This window comes from Salvelinus sp. IW2-2015, unplaced genomic scaffold (assembly GCF_002910315.2).
Source record: "Salvelinus sp. IW2-2015 unplaced genomic scaffold, ASM291031v2 Un_scaffold1020, whole genome shotgun sequence".
Lineage (NCBI taxonomy): Eukaryota > Metazoa > Chordata > Actinopteri > Salmoniformes > Salmonidae > Salvelinus > Salvelinus sp. IW2-2015.
Window position 1 is genome coordinate 321331 of NW_019942690.1, and position 15646 is coordinate 336976.

The 15646-nt window shown below is 45.3% G+C and overlaps 1 protein-coding gene across 1 annotated transcript in view; it reads right to left on the bottom strand.

Moving 5' to 3' along the window:
- The window catches only part of thsd7aa (thrombospondin, type I, domain containing 7Aa), a 145815-nt gene that overhangs the window by 93080 nt on the left and 37089 nt on the right, over positions 1 to 15646 (bottom strand). The gene's annotated exons all lie outside the window — the stretch shown is intronic.

Genomic DNA, 15646 nt, shown 5'->3' on the forward strand with positions numbered 1-15646 from the left:
GCTATTGTAAAGTGGTTGTTCCACTGGATATCATAAGGTGAATGCACCAATTTGTAAGTCGCTCTGGATAAGAGCGTCTGCTAAATGACTTAAATGTAAATGTAATAAAAAATGAAAAGCTGAAATGTCTTGAGTCAATAAGTATTCAACCCCTTTGTTATGGCAAGCCTAAATAAGTTCAGGAGTAAAAGATACAGGCGTCCTTTCTAACTCAGTTGCAGGAGAGGAAGGAATCCGCTCAGGGATTTCACCATGAGGCGAATGGTGACTTTAAAACAGTTACAGAGTTTAATGGCTGTGAAAGGAGAAAACTGAGGACGGATCAACAACACTGTAGTTACTCCACAATACTAGCCTAATTGACAGAGTGAAAAGATGGAAGCCTGTACAGCACAAAAATATTCCAAAACATGCATTCTGTTTCCAACAAGGCACTAAAGTAATAGTGCACAAATATGGGAAAGCAATTAACTTTTTGTCCTGAATATAAATAGTTAAATCCAATACAACACATTACTGAGTACCACGCTCCAACATGGCGGCATCATGTTTTGGGTATGCTTGTAACCATTAAGGACTGGGAAGTTTTTCAAGATAAAAAAGAAACAGAATATTGCTCAGCACAGGCAAAATCCTACAGGAATACTTTCCCCTTTCAGCAAGACAATAACCTAAAACACAAGGCCAAATCTACACTGGAGTTTCTTACCAAGAAGTCAGTGAATGTTCCTATGTGGCCGAGTTACAGTTTTGACTTAAATCTACTTGAAAATCTATGGCAAGACTTGAAAAGGGTTGCGGGGCAATGATCAACATCGAATTTGACAGAGCTTGAAGAATTTTGAAATGAATAATAGGCAAATGTTGCGCAATCTAGGTGTGGAAAGCTCTCAGAGACGTACCCAGAAAGATTCACAGCTGTATTCGCTGCAAATGGTGATTCTAACATGTATTGACTCAGGGGTGTGAATACTTATGTAAATGTGATATTTATGTATATAATTTCAATTAATGTACCAACATTTCTAAAAACATGTTTTCACTTTGTCATTACGAGGTATTGTGTGTAGATGGATGAACAAAAAATATGTCAAGGGGTATTAATACTATCTGAAGGCACTCTCYGGCTACCCGGATAAAGCACTAAATAAACTTCAGTTAGTGCTAAATACGGCTGCTAGAATGTTGACTAGAACCAAAACATTTGATCATATTACTCCAGTGCTAGCCTCGCGAAACTGGCTTACTGTTAAGGCTAAGGCTGATTACAAGGTTTACTGCTAACCTACAAAGCGTTACATGTACTTGCTCCTACCTATCTCTCCGATTTGGTCCTACCGTACATACCTACACGCAGTGGTGGAAAAAGTACTCAACTGTCATACTTCAGTAAAAGTAAAGATACCTTAATAGAAAATGACTCAAGTAAAAGTGAAAGTCACCMAGTAAAATACTACTTGATTAAAAGTCTAAAGGTATTTGGTTTTAAACATACTTAAGTATCAAAAGTAAATGTAATTGCTAAAATATAGTTAAACATGAAATGTAAAAGTAGAAGTATAAACCATTTAAAATTCCTTAAATTAAGCAAACCAGGCAGCACCATTCTCTTGCTTTTTTAATGTACTGATAGCCAGGAGCACACTCCAACACTCAGACATCACTTAATATGAAGCATTTGTGTTTAGTGAGTCTGTCAGACAAAAGGCAGTAGGGATGACCAGGGATGTTCTCTTGATGTGTGTGAATACGACCATTTTCCTGTCCTGCTAAGCATTCAAAATGTAACAAGTACTTTTGGGTGCCAGTGAAAATGTATGAAGACAAAATTACAGAAATTTCTTTAGGAATGAAGTGAAGTAAATGTGGTAAAAATTATACATAGTGAGTAAAGTTACAGATACCCCAAGGACTACTTATTTTTACACCACTGCCTACACATACACTACGGTTACAAGACCAAGGCCTCCTTACTGTCCCTAGAATGTCTAAGCAAACAGCTGGAGGCAGGGCTTTCTCCTATAGAGCTCCATTTTTATGTATTGGTCTACCTATCCATGTGATGGGCCCAGAATCAGTCTCGATCTTTAAGTCTTTACTGAAGAATCATCTCTTCAGTAGGTGTCACCCCCCCCCCTCCCCCCCATATGGGAAACATATGTTAACATTTCAAGCAAGTGAAGTGATAATAATACAAAAGTGAAATAAACAATAAAACTGAACAGTAAACTTTACACTCACAAAAGTTCCAAAAGAATAAAGACATTCAAATGTCATATTATGTGCAAATAGTTAAAGTAAGGGAAAATAAATAAACATAAATATGGGTGGTAATTTACAATGGTGTTTGTTCTTCACTGGTTGCCCTTTTCTTGTGGCAACAGGTCACAAAATCTTTGCTGCTGTGATGTCACACTGTGGTATTTCACCAACAGAGTTAATCAAAATTGGGTTTGTTTTCGAATTCTTTGTGGATCTGTGTAATCTCTCTCTCTCTACGCACCTGCTGTCTCAACCTCTGAATGCTTCGGCTGACATTTACTCCTTGTGCACCCTCTAATACCAACCCGTGATTATTATTTGACCCTGCTGGTTATCTATGAACGTTGTGAACACCTTGAAAAACGATCTGGCCTTAAGGCCCATGTACTCTATAATCTCCCCCCGCACGCCAGAAGAGGCCACCCTCGAAGCCTGGTCCTCTCTACCGTTTCTTCCTAGGTTCCTGTCTTTCTAGCGAGTTTTCTCTATGCACTGTGCTTTTTCATCTGCATTGCTTGTCTCGGGGTTTTAGGCTGGGTTTTCTGTTGATTGAACGGGCTTTATGAATACATTTATTGATTTCACTGTAGGCATAGTTGCATCCCAAACGCCAGACTGCTCCCCTTTTGCACTACTTCCCTATGTGGCAACAAAAAGAAGCATGCAACGACATATAGGAATTGGAGTGCCATTTCTGATGCAACCATTCCCATTCTTGGAATCCAAGAATGGCGTAGCAGTCGGATGTGTCCTTTGTCCTGTCTTGTCCCGTGTAAATAGTATTCGTATTTTCCGTAATACACTTTCGTATTTATTTTAATTTCACTTCCATCTAGGAACTGAATATACATTCCTACATTACGCCTCACCCAATGTGGTACGGACCTGCTATTTTTATATATCTTTTGAACCGTAACCCCAATACAGAAGCTAGCCAGATAACAGCTCCTACACTAGTAGTCAGTTAGCCACTGCTGCGGTCTTCGCCCTTAACTCGGACACAGCCAGCTTCAATACCGGGCCGATACTGCCAGTCTGCAAGCGCGATATCAACCCAGAGCATATAGGACTGCTTTTTCTCTACCACATCACCGGATTCCTGACGCAACTCTGGACAATTACACCGTATTATCACAGCTAGCTAGCTGCAACCGAGTGGCTACTACTGGCTAACACCTCTGTCCCGAAGCAAGCACCAGTTAGCCTGGAGCTAGCCTCGAGCTAGGCCCACTCCGCGCTAGCTGCAGCGCGATTAATCACCCAGAGCATATTAGGACTGCTTTTTCTCTACCACATCACCGGATTCCTGACGCAAGCTCTGGACAATTACTACCGTATCATCACAGCTAGCTAGCTGCAACCGAGTGGCTACTACTGGCTAACACCTCTGTCCCGAAGCAAGCACCAGTTAGCCTTGAGCTAGCCTCGAGGCTAGGCCATCTGCCGGCTAGCTGCAAGCGCGATATCAAACCCAGAGCATATAGGACTGCCTTTTTCTCTACCACATCAACCGGATTCCTGACGCAAGCTCTGGACAATTACACCGTATCATCACAGCTAGCTAGCTGCAAACCGAGTGGCGTACTACTGGCTAACACCTCTGTCCCGAAGCAAGCACCAGTTAGCCTTGAGCTAGCCTCGACTAGGCCCATCTGCCGGCCTAGCTGAAGAGCTAGTGCCACTGCCAACTGCCACGAAGCTAGCACCAGTTAGCAAACACATTCACAATTCACAACCTCTCTTCGCCATCGCCATCTGGCTTGGATTCTCTGTCGACACAACCACGTCTGAGCAGACCCCCTCCGTCTGAGCAGACACCCCCCGGGCTACTAACTTACACGCCGCGTGCTAGCTTAGTGGAGGCCTCCTCTGCTCCATCTACGGCTGCCTCTGGACACTATGATCACTGGCTACATAGCTGATGCATGCTTGACTGTCCATTAATTCACGGTACTCATTCTGTTTATTGTGGGTCTTAATCTGTCGGCTCTGTGCTTTAACTCAGGATCTGTGTGTAGTTAATCCGACCCTCTCTGCCTAGTCATCGCCATTTTTTTACTGTTTTGCTGTGTCAGACTAGCACCCTGTTATTGCTGCGTTATCTTACCTGTTGTTTTAGCTAGCTCTCCCAATCAAGACCTGCAATCACTTTATGCCTTATTGTATGTCTCTCTCAAATATCAATATGCCTTGCATACTGTTGTTCAGGCTAGTTTTCATGTCATTGTTTTGGTTTGCAATGGACCCTGTAGTTCCACTCTCCGTACCTCTGATCCCCCCTTTGCCACCCCCCACACATGCAGTGACCTCACCTTTGAGACCAGCATGTCCAGAGATACAACCTCTCTTATCCTCACCCAGTGCTGGGCTTGCCTCCGCTGTACCGCGCGCCCCCATACCCCTGTCTGCACATTATGCCCAGACTCTATTCTACCACGCCCATAAATCTGCTCCTTTTATTTTTGTCCCCAACGCTCTAGGCGACCAGTTTTGATAGCCTTTAGCCGCACCCTCATCCTACTACTCCTCTGTTCCTCGGGTGATGTGGAGGTAACACAGGCCCTGCATGTCCCAGTCACCCTCATTTGTTGACTTCTGCGATCGAAAAAGCCTTGGCCTCATGCATGTAACATCAGAAGCCTCCTCCCTAAGTTTGCCTTACTCACCGCTTTAGCACACTCTGCCAATCCTGATGTCCTTTTGCGTGTCCGAATCCTGGCTTAGGAAGGCCACCAAAAAATTCTGAGATTTCCATACCCCAACTACTAACACTTTCCGTCAAGATAGAACTGCCAAGGGGGAGGAGTTGCAATCTCTTGCAGAGATAGCCTGCAAAGTTCTGTCATACTTTCGCAGGTCTATGCCCAAACAGGTTCGAACTTCTAATTTTAAAAAATTAATCTTCCAGAAATAAGTCTCTCACTGTTGCCGCCTGCTTACCGACCCCCTCAGCTCCCAGCGGTGCCCTGGACACCATCTGTGAATTGATCGCTCCCCATCTAGCTTCAGAGTTTGTTCTGTTAGGTCACCTAAACTGGGATATGCTAACACCCCGGCAGTCCCTACAATCCAAGCTTGATGCCCTCAATCTCACACAAATCATCAGGAACCCACCAGGTACAACCCTAAATCCGTAAACATGGGCACCCTAATAGACATTATCCTGACCAACCTGCCTCCAAATACACCCTCTGCTGTTCAATCAAGATCTAGCGATCACTGCGCCTCATTGCCTGTATCCGCACGGGTCTGCGCGGTCAACACGACCACCCCTCATCACTGTCCAAACGCTCCCTAAAACACTTCTGCGAGCAGGCCTTTCTAATCGACCTGGCCCGGGTACCCTGGAAGATATTGACCTCATCCCGTCAGTTGAGGATGCCTGGTCATTCTTTAAATGTTACTTCCTCACCATATTAGACAAGCATGCTCCGTTCAAAAATGCAGAACCAAGAACAGATATAGCCCTGGTTCACTCCTCGACAGCACAAAAACATCCTGTGGCGAACTGCAATAGCATCGAAGAGCCCCCGCGATATGCAACTGTTCAGGGAAGTCAGGAACCAATACACGCAGTCAGTCAGGAAAGCAAAGGCCGCTTTTTCAAGCAGAAATTCGCATCCTGTAGCTCTAACTCCAAAAAGTTCTGGGATACTGTAAAGTCCATGGAGAACACGAGCACCTCCTCCCAGCTGCCCACGCGCACTGAGGCTAGGTATACACGGTCCACCACCGATAAATCCGTGATAATCGAAGACTTCAACAAGCATTTCTCAATGGCTGGCCAATGCCTTCTTCCTGGCGACTCCAACCTTGGCCAACAGCCCGCCCCCCCCGCTGCTAACTCGCCCAAGCCTCCCCAGCTTCTCTTTACCCAAATCCAGATAGCAGATGTTCTGAAAGAGCTGGAAAACCTGGACCCATACAAATCACTGGGCTTGACAACTGACCCCCTATTTCTGAAACTGTCCGCCGCCATTGCGTCCACCCCCTATTACCAGCCTGTTCAACCTCTCCTTCGTACATCTGAGATCCCCAAGGATGGGAAAGCTGCCGCGGTCATCCCCCTCTTCAAAGGGGAGACACCCTGGACCCAAAACTGTTAACAGACCTATATCCATCCTGCCCTGCCTATCTAAGGTCTTCGGAAAAGCCAATCAAAAACAAGCACTTGACCATCTCGAATCCACCGTACCTTCCTCCGCTGTGCAATCCGGTTTTCCGAGCCGGTCACGGATGCACCTCAGCCCCCGCTCAAGGTACTAAACGACATCATAACCGCCATCGATAAAGAACATTACTGTGCAGCCGTCTTCATCGACCTGGCCAAGGCTTTCGACTTCTGTCATCACCATATTCTTATCGGCAGACTCAGTAGCCTCGGTTTTTCTAATGACTGCCTTGCCTGGTTCACCAAGCACTTGGCAGACAGAGTTCAGTGTGTCAAATCGGAGGGCATGTTGTCCGGTCCGTCTGGCAGTCTCTATGGGGGTACCACAGGGTTTCAATTTTCGGGCCGACTCTTTTCCTGTATACATCAATGATGTTGCTCTTGCTGCGGCGATTCCCTTGATCCACCTCTACGAGAGACGACACCATTCTATATACTCCCGGCCCTTTCTGGACACTGTGCTTCTAACCTCCAAACGAGCTTCAATGCCATACAACACTCCTTCCGTGGCTCCCAACTGGTCTTAAACGCTAGTAAAACCAAATGCATGCTTTTCAACCGTTCGCTGCCTGCACCCGCACGCCCGACTAGCATCACCACCCTGGACGGTTCCGACCTAGAATATGTGGACATCTATAAGTACCTAGGTGTCTGGCTAGACTGCAAACTCTCTTCCAGACTCATATCAAACATCTCCAAATCCAAATCAAATCAAGAATCGGCTTTCTATTCCGCAACAAAGCCTCCTTCACTCACGCCGCCAAACTTACCCTAGTAAAACTGTACTATCCTGCCGATCCTCGACTTCGGCGATGTCATCTACAAAATATGCTTCCAACACTCTACTCAGCAAAACTGATGCAGTTTATCACGTGCCATTCGTTTTGTTACTAAAGCACCTTATACGACCCACCACGCGACCTGTATCCCTAGTCGGCTGGCCCTCGCTACATGTTGCGTGCATACTCCACTGGCTCCAGGTCATCTACAAGGCAATGCTAGTAAAGTGCGCCTATCTCAGTTCACTGGTCACAGATGGCTACACCCACCCGCAGCACGCGCTCCAGCAGGTGATCTCACTGATCATCCCTAAAGCTAAAACCTCATTTGGACGCCTTTTCTCCAGTTCTCTGCTGCCTGCGACTGAAGAATTGCAAAAAATCTCTGAAGTTGGAGACTTTTTATTCCCTCAACAACTTTAAAAATCTGCTATCCGAGCAGCTAACCGTTCGCTGCAGCTGTACATAGTCATCTGTAAACTACCACCCAATTTACCTACCTCACCCCCCATACTGCTTTTATTTATTTACTTTTCTGCTCTTTTGCACACCAGTACCAATATCTCTTCTTGACATGAAATCATCTGATGATTTACACTCCAGTGTTAATCTGCTAAATTGTAATTTTCGATATTGCCTAACCTCATGGCTTTGCACACATAATGTTATAGATTCTCTTTTTTTCTACCATGTTATTGACTTGTTATTGTTTACTCCATGTGACTCTGTGTTGTCTGTTCACACTGCTATGCTTTTATCTTGGCCAGGTCGCAGTTGCAAATGAGAAATTGTTCCAACTAGCCTACCCGGTTAAATAAAGGTGAAATATAAAAAATAATAAAAATTGTGGATTTTCCCCCCCCTTTTCCCCCCCCAATAAAGGAAGATGACTGAGGGAGATATGGTAAGTGAGTATGAGTGGCTAGTAGAGAAAGTGTACAGCTGAATGAATATTAGAAGTCTTGTATTCCTGTTGTGAATGATTGATCCTGAGTGTCCTACAAGGTCACAGCTTATTATTAAGCATCATTTAGTTTGATAGCATCTTTGATTGACTGTATCAAATGCATTATGTACAGATGTAGGCTCTTCATTTGAGCCAGTCTGCTACAGTAGGAAAATAATCCTGCAGCAACAGGAAATGTGAATTATTATGTGGATTATAATTCATGGACGTTTTTTTTGGTTGAATTGGTTTGAACGCTGTTGAGGTGTTTTGTTTGTAAATGTAGCCTAAGTTTATCTTCTCTTTTACATCTTATTGTGCTCTATTTCTTTCTTAAAAAGCGTTTAGCCTACCACAAGGGAGTTAGCCTGCGGTAGTACAAGTACAAATGCCTATTAGATTACAACTAGAGTACAAAACATTGCAGTAAACGTTACATTACTCTAATTCTCTACAGTGAATACATCATGACGCAGCACAAGCTAAAACTCATTCCAAATGGCACCATATTCCCTATATAGCGCCCTACTTTTTACCAGAGCCCTATGGGTAGTGCACTAATTTACTCTAATTTTGGAACGAAACCCTATTTGCATTCTTTATTATGGTCATTTTCAGCCAAATTGCAGCGAGAAGTTGGCAGAATGGCTTTTCGGGAAGTAAACAACATTAGCATGCATTTGAGTGTGGTCAACTGACGTTACGCAATGTGCATCTACTAGAAAGTCTCTTTTAAAGAAGTTGTATGTGCAGTTGACCTTCAACATATATTCACAATTCGCCTCACAATCCAGAATTCATTTTGAATGTCCTCCAAGTGAACCTCAGTGGAAGGATTCAGCAGCATTAAACTGAAAGATTATACCGCAAAGGGCAATCTATTAACTCAGATTAGCGCTCATAGATAGCTCTGGGATCTGCTTCAAGGGAACTTGAAAGGTGCCTCCGTGTGTGTGGGGTAGTGAGGGGCAGCCACTAAAAGTACACACCCTCACCAGCACCACAAGCCATGTAGTCAGCCTGGAAACACCCGCTGGCTTGAAAATGAACACAGGCACAGCTGACTTCAATAGGCTCGTTAAGGGTGTGACCGGCTACTCAATCAGCCACTACATATATCAGCAACTGGTATCCCTCACTACAGAGGAGAGGACTGAGGGAGCTCTGTTTGCAAGTTTTATTTGATGAACATTTAAGTTTGATTCTTGAAGAGATCATTTATGTTGTTACCTTATAGTCCATAAAATCTATTTTGTTAAGAATTGACCCTGTCTCACGAGCSTCTGCACTAGAAAGCTAGCCTAGCTCTGTTCCGTGACAGTACACGTCCCTTCTGGCTGCCATATTGTGCTTCAGTAAGAATGTTAGGTATTGCTTTTCAGTTCAAATCTACCTGGGGTCACAAAATGGCTGCCCTGCCTCGATGTCTGTGGCGATACTGGAATTTATTTGAGGTCACCACCAATGAAAGGGCTCCATATTCATGAATGGGGTCTCCAGGGCCGGTTTAATGCAGAGGCTTACTGGGGCTGAAGCCCCCTGGCCCAGGCCCATGGGGGGCCCAACAGGCAGCAAAAAAATACATTAAATAAATAACTATAAATAAATAACTAAAAATTGAAATATATACAGTATATATTATATATACAGTATATATTATATGTAGTATATACACTGCTGAAAAAAATAAAGTGACCAAAACATCAGCCAGGAAGCATAGGAACTGAGAAGTGGTCTGTGGTCACCACCTGCAGAACCACTCCTTTATTGGGGGTGTCTTGCTAATTGCCTATAATTTCCACCTTTTGTCTATTCCATTTGCACAACAGCATGTGAAATTTATTGTCAATCAATGTTGCTTCCTAAGTGGACAGTTTGATTTCACAGAAGTGTGATTGACTTGGAGTTACATTGTGTTGTTTAAGTGTTCCCTTTATTTTTTTGAGCAGTGTATTTTGTATTTTTATTACTGCAACCGCCAACCACAAGAGGACTCACAAGCCCCATCTCTATGAGTGCAGACAGCCTGCTGCTGATTTGCTAATCGTCAGATGGGGGAGGAGAGGAGGTAGGGGGGCCCACATGGGTAACTTGGGGGCTCTGCCTTGATTGGGAAACTGATTAATAAAAAATAAAAAATAAACTGCATAATAAAAAATATATGACTGGTCTATTGTGTGAGTCAGGGTGTAGGGGGCCCAAGAGGCAAAAAAAAATCCAACCACAGGAGCCTACTCTCAATGTTAGAAATATACCAGCGAGCATAATTTAGCCACAGAGGTTCAAAAGTTTCTAACAAATAACTGTGGATTAAGTTTTATCACAAGCACACACAGGTAACTGCCAAAATAAAGGAAACACCAAAGTAAAGTGTCTTAAAAGGGTGTTAGGCCACCACGAGCTGCCAGAAGAGCTTCAATGTGCCTTCGCATAGATTCTACTAGTGGACATAAATCATGACAGGAAAATGCACCACACACCATAACATATACTTTGTACCAAAACTTAGAGTGGTCAACTCTAAGTGCTGTTATTGTGAAGTGGAAATGTCTAGGTGCAACAATGGCTCAGCTGCGAAATGTTAGGCCACACAAGCTCACATAACAGGACCACCGAGTGCTGAAGAGCGTAGCTCGTAAAAATCGTCTGTCCTCGGTTGCACACTCACTACCGAGTTCCAAACTGCCTCTGGAAGCAAYGTCAGCACAATAACTGATCGTTGGGAGCTTCATGAAATGGGTTTCCAAGGCCGAACAGCCGCACACAAAGCTAAGATCACTATGTGCAATGCCAAGCGTCAGCTGGAGTGGTGCAAAGGTCGCCACCAATGGACTCTGGAGCAGCGGAAACACATTATCTTTGGTGATGAATCAGGCTTCACAATCTGGAAGTCTGACGGACGAATCTGGGTTTAGCGGATGCCAGGAGGCCCTTTACTGTTTCAGCATGACAATGCCCCTGTGCACAAAGATCCATAGAGAAATGATTYGTCGAGATCAGTGTGGAAGAACTTGCATTGGAATGCCAACTGCGAGCCAGGCCTAATCGACCAACATCAGTGTCCGACCTTACTAATGTTCCTGTGGCTGAATGGAAGCAAGTCCTCACAGCAATGTTCCAACAGAAGCATGTAGCAGCGGCAGGTAGCCTTGTGGTTAGTGTGTTGCGCCAGTAACCGAAAGGTTCCTAGATCGAATCCCTAAGCTGACAAGACCCACTACCATGTTCAGGGGCAGGCCATCGTTGTAAATGAGAATTTGTTCTTAACTGACTTGCCTAGTTAAATAAAGGCTAAATAAAAAAATAAAAAATATAGTGGAAACCCTTCCCAGAAGAGTGGAGGCTGTTATAGCATCAAAGGGGGGACCAACTATATATTCATTCCCATTATTTTGGAAGGAGATGTTCGACGATCCGGCGTCCACATACTTTTGCTCATGTGGTGAGTGTGTATATATATATATATATACAGTTGAAGTCGAAAGTTTACATACACCTTAGCCAAATACATTTAAACTCAGTTTTTCACAATTCCTGACATTAAATCCGAGTAAAAATTCCCTGTCTTAGGTCAGTTAGGATCACCAACTTATTTTAAGAATGTGAAATGTCAGAATAATAGTAGAGAGAATGATTTACTTCAGCTTTCATTTCTTTCATCACATTCGCAGTGGGTCAGAAGTTTGCATACACTCAATTAGTATTTGATAGCATTGCATTTAAATTGTTTAACTTTGGTCAAACGTTTCGGGTAGCCTTCCACAAGCTTCCCACAATAAGTTGGGTGAATTTCGGCCCATTCCTCCTGACACAGCTAGTGTAACCGAGTCAGGTTTGTAGGCATCCTTGCTCGCACACGCTTTTGCAGTTCTGCCCACACATTTCTATAGGATTGTGGTCAGGGATTTGTGATTGTCACTCCAATACCTTGACTTTGTTGTCCTTAAGTCATTTTGCAGCAACTTTGGAAGTATGCCTTGGGTCATTGTCCATTTGGAAGACCTATTTGCGACCAAGTTTTAATTTCCTGACTGATGTTTTGAGATGTTGCTTCAATATTGCCACATAATTTTCCTGCCTCATGATGCCATCTATTTTGTGAAGTGCACCAGTCCCTCCTGCAGCAAAGCACCCCGACAACATGATGCTGCCACCCCCGGCTTCACGGTTGGGATTGTTTCGTCGGTTGCAAGCCTCCCCTTTTTCCTCCAAACATAACGATGGTAATTATGCCCAACACGTTCTATTTTTGTTTCATCAGACCAGAGGATATTTCTCCAAAAAGTCCGATCTTTGTCCCATGTGCAGTTGCAAACTGTATCTGGCTTTTTTATGGCGGTTTGGAGCAGTGGCTTCTTCCTTGCTGACGGCCTTTCAGGTTATGTCGTTTAACTGTAATATAGATACTTTTGTACCTGTTTCCTCCAGCATCTTCACAAGTCCATTGCTGTTGTTCTGGGATTGATTTGCACTTTTTGAACCAAAGTACGTTCATCTCTAGGAACAGAACGCGTCTCCTTCTGCCTGGTCCATGGTGTTTATACTTGCATACTATTGTTGTACAGATGAACGTGGTACTTCAGGCATTTGAAATTGCTCCAAGGATGAACCAGACTTGTGGAGGTCCACATTTTTTTCTGAGGTCTTGGCTGATTTCTTTTGATTTTCCCATGATGTCAAGCAAAAAGCACTGAGTTGAAGGTAGGCCTTGAAATACATCCACAGGCACACCTCCAATTGACTCAAATTATGTCAATTAGCCTGTCAGAAGCTTTTAAGCCATGACATAATTTTCTGGAATTTTCCAAGCTGTTAAAGCACATCAACATAGTGTATGTAAACTTCTGACCACTGGACTTGTATACAGTGAATTATAAGTGAAATAATCTGTAAACGATTGTTGTAAAAAATGGCTTGTTGTCATGCACAAAGTAGATGTCCTAATCGACTTGCCAAAACTATAGTTTGTGAACAAGAAATTTGTGGAGTGGTTGAAAACCATGTTTTAATGACTCCACCCTAAGTGTATGTAATCTTCTGACTTCAATTGTACGTATACACACTACTATATATATTTCCTCCTAATATTGCACAATCTACGTGTCGCTTCATTGGCCTGGGCTATTGTTTGAATTCAATTTGTCAGTGTCAAAGTTGCTTCTCATTTTGGCAATTTGTGTGGGATTAAAAAAGACTCAGCTAATGTATTCTGTCATGTAAAGCAGGTAGAATTGCATGAAATGCATTTTTTAAAAGCCCCCCCCCAAAAAAACAAACATGTGGAAATCCTTAAAACGCCTCTGCTCAAAGGCCACCATGGCAAATTGTATTATGGCTTTGTTATAAAGGCCTTTTCTCTTCAACAGAGAATGACGAGGTTGTGGGACAACGAGGCACCTGGGAGATATGGTCCATATGTCACGCCCTGACCATAGAGAGCTTTTTATTCTCTATGTTGGTTAGGTCGGGGTGTGACTAGGGTGGGTCATCTAGGTGATTATGTGTCTATGTTGGCCAGGTATTGTTCCCAATCAGAGGCAGCTGTTTGTCGTTGTCTCTGATTGGGGATCATATTTAGGCAGCAATTTCCCCTTTGTGCTTTGTGGGATCTTGACTATGTATAGTTGCCTGTTTGCACTATTGTTAGCTTCACGTTTTGTTTTGAGATTTGTTGTTTTTGTTTTGGCAGTGAGTTTCACCTAGAAATAAAAGGATGTGGAACCCAGATCACGCTGGGCTTTGGTCCACTCATTATAACGATCGTGACAGAAGATCCCACCAACAACGGACCAAGCAGCGTGCCCAGGAGGAAAGCCAGGAGTGGAGGACATCCTGGACGTGGGAAGAAATTATGGCAGGAGACAGAAGCCTGCCATGGAAGCAGGCGGAAGCAGCGAGGGAGCAACAACGACGACACCGGGGTTCGCGGCCACGACGCAAGCCCAAAAGACTGCCCGGTGGCACACAGAGTGGTCGGCGACGCTGAGGGGTGAGTCAGAGACTGAGGAGGAAAATTGGGACAGATTGAGCGAAGAGTGGGCGGCGAAAGTTAAGGGGAGTGAACCAGAGACTGTCAGTGAGTTGAGGGAGAATGTGGAGGAGAGAGAAATGAGAGAGTTATTGAATTGGTGGAGGATGCACAACATTTGCCCTAAGGAACATGTGAACAATTTAAAGCCACCTCTCAAAGTCAGCTCTCCGTACTCGTCCTGAGAAGTGTGTTAATGTTCCGGTACAATTGATGCCGGATATACGCACCCGGTCTCCAGTGCGCCTTTACAGCCCAGTACGTCCTGTGCCAACTCCTCGTACTCACCGTGTGAAGAGTGTCATCGTTCCGGAACAATGTGTGCCAGTTCTACGCACCGTGTCTCCAGTGCGCCTCCACAGCCCGGTACGTTCTGTTCCTGCTCCTCGCACTCTCCCTCAAGTGTGCCTTCCCAGTCRGGTACTTCCTGTACCTGCTCCTCGCACTCTCCTTGGAGTGCGTGGCCCCAGTCCAGTACGTCCTGTACCTGCTCCTCACACTCACCCTGAGGTGCGTGTCACCAGCCCGGTGCCACCTGTACCGGCCCCACGCATCAGGCCTCCAGTGCGCCTCCACAGTCCAGTACGTCCTGTGCCTCCTCCCCGCACTCGCCCTGAGGTGCGTGTCACCAGCCCGGTGCCACCTGTACCGGTCCCACGTATCAGGCCTCCAGTGCACCTCCACAGTCCAGTACGTCCTGTGCCTCCTCCCCGCACTCGCCCTGAGGTGCGTGTCACCAGCCCGGTGCCACCAGTGCCGGCCCCATGCATCAGGCCTCCAGTGCGCCTCCACAGTCCAGTACGTCCTGTGCCTGCTCTTTGCGCTCATCCTGAGGTGCGTGTCACCAGCCCGGTACCACCAGTGCCGGTCCCACGCACCAAGCTTCCGRCGACAGTTCCCAGTCCAGAGCTTCCGGCGACAGTTCCCAGTCCAGAGCTTCCGGCGACAGTTCCCAGACCAGAGCTTCCGGCGACGTTTCACAGTCCGGAACCTCCGAAGATGGTCCGCAGTCCGGAACCACCAACGACGGTCCACAGTCCGGAACCTCCTACGACGGTCCACGGTCCGTTAGCTCCTGAGACGGTCCATGGTCCGTAACCTCCTGAGACGGTCCACGGTCCGGAACATCCTGAGACGGTCCATGGTCTGGAACCTCCAGCAACGGTCGGCGGTCCGGAACCTCCAGCGACGGTCTGCGGTCCGGAACCTCCGGCGACGGTCTTAGCTTGTTAGCAACTGCAGGTCAAAACACTCAAACAGACTAGAGGTCTAAACAGTGGAAATTGAGGAAATACCTTCCTCTACGCACCAGGGGAGTATAGTTCCACATTGCGTTGTACAGGTTGGGGGGGGAAGTAATTTAAGGGACACGCATGCCATCACAGCTCAGGACTGCCTGCCGGGTGTGAAAGTGATGGTGTGTCAACACGCCCATCTGTGTGTGTGTGTGTGTGTGTGTG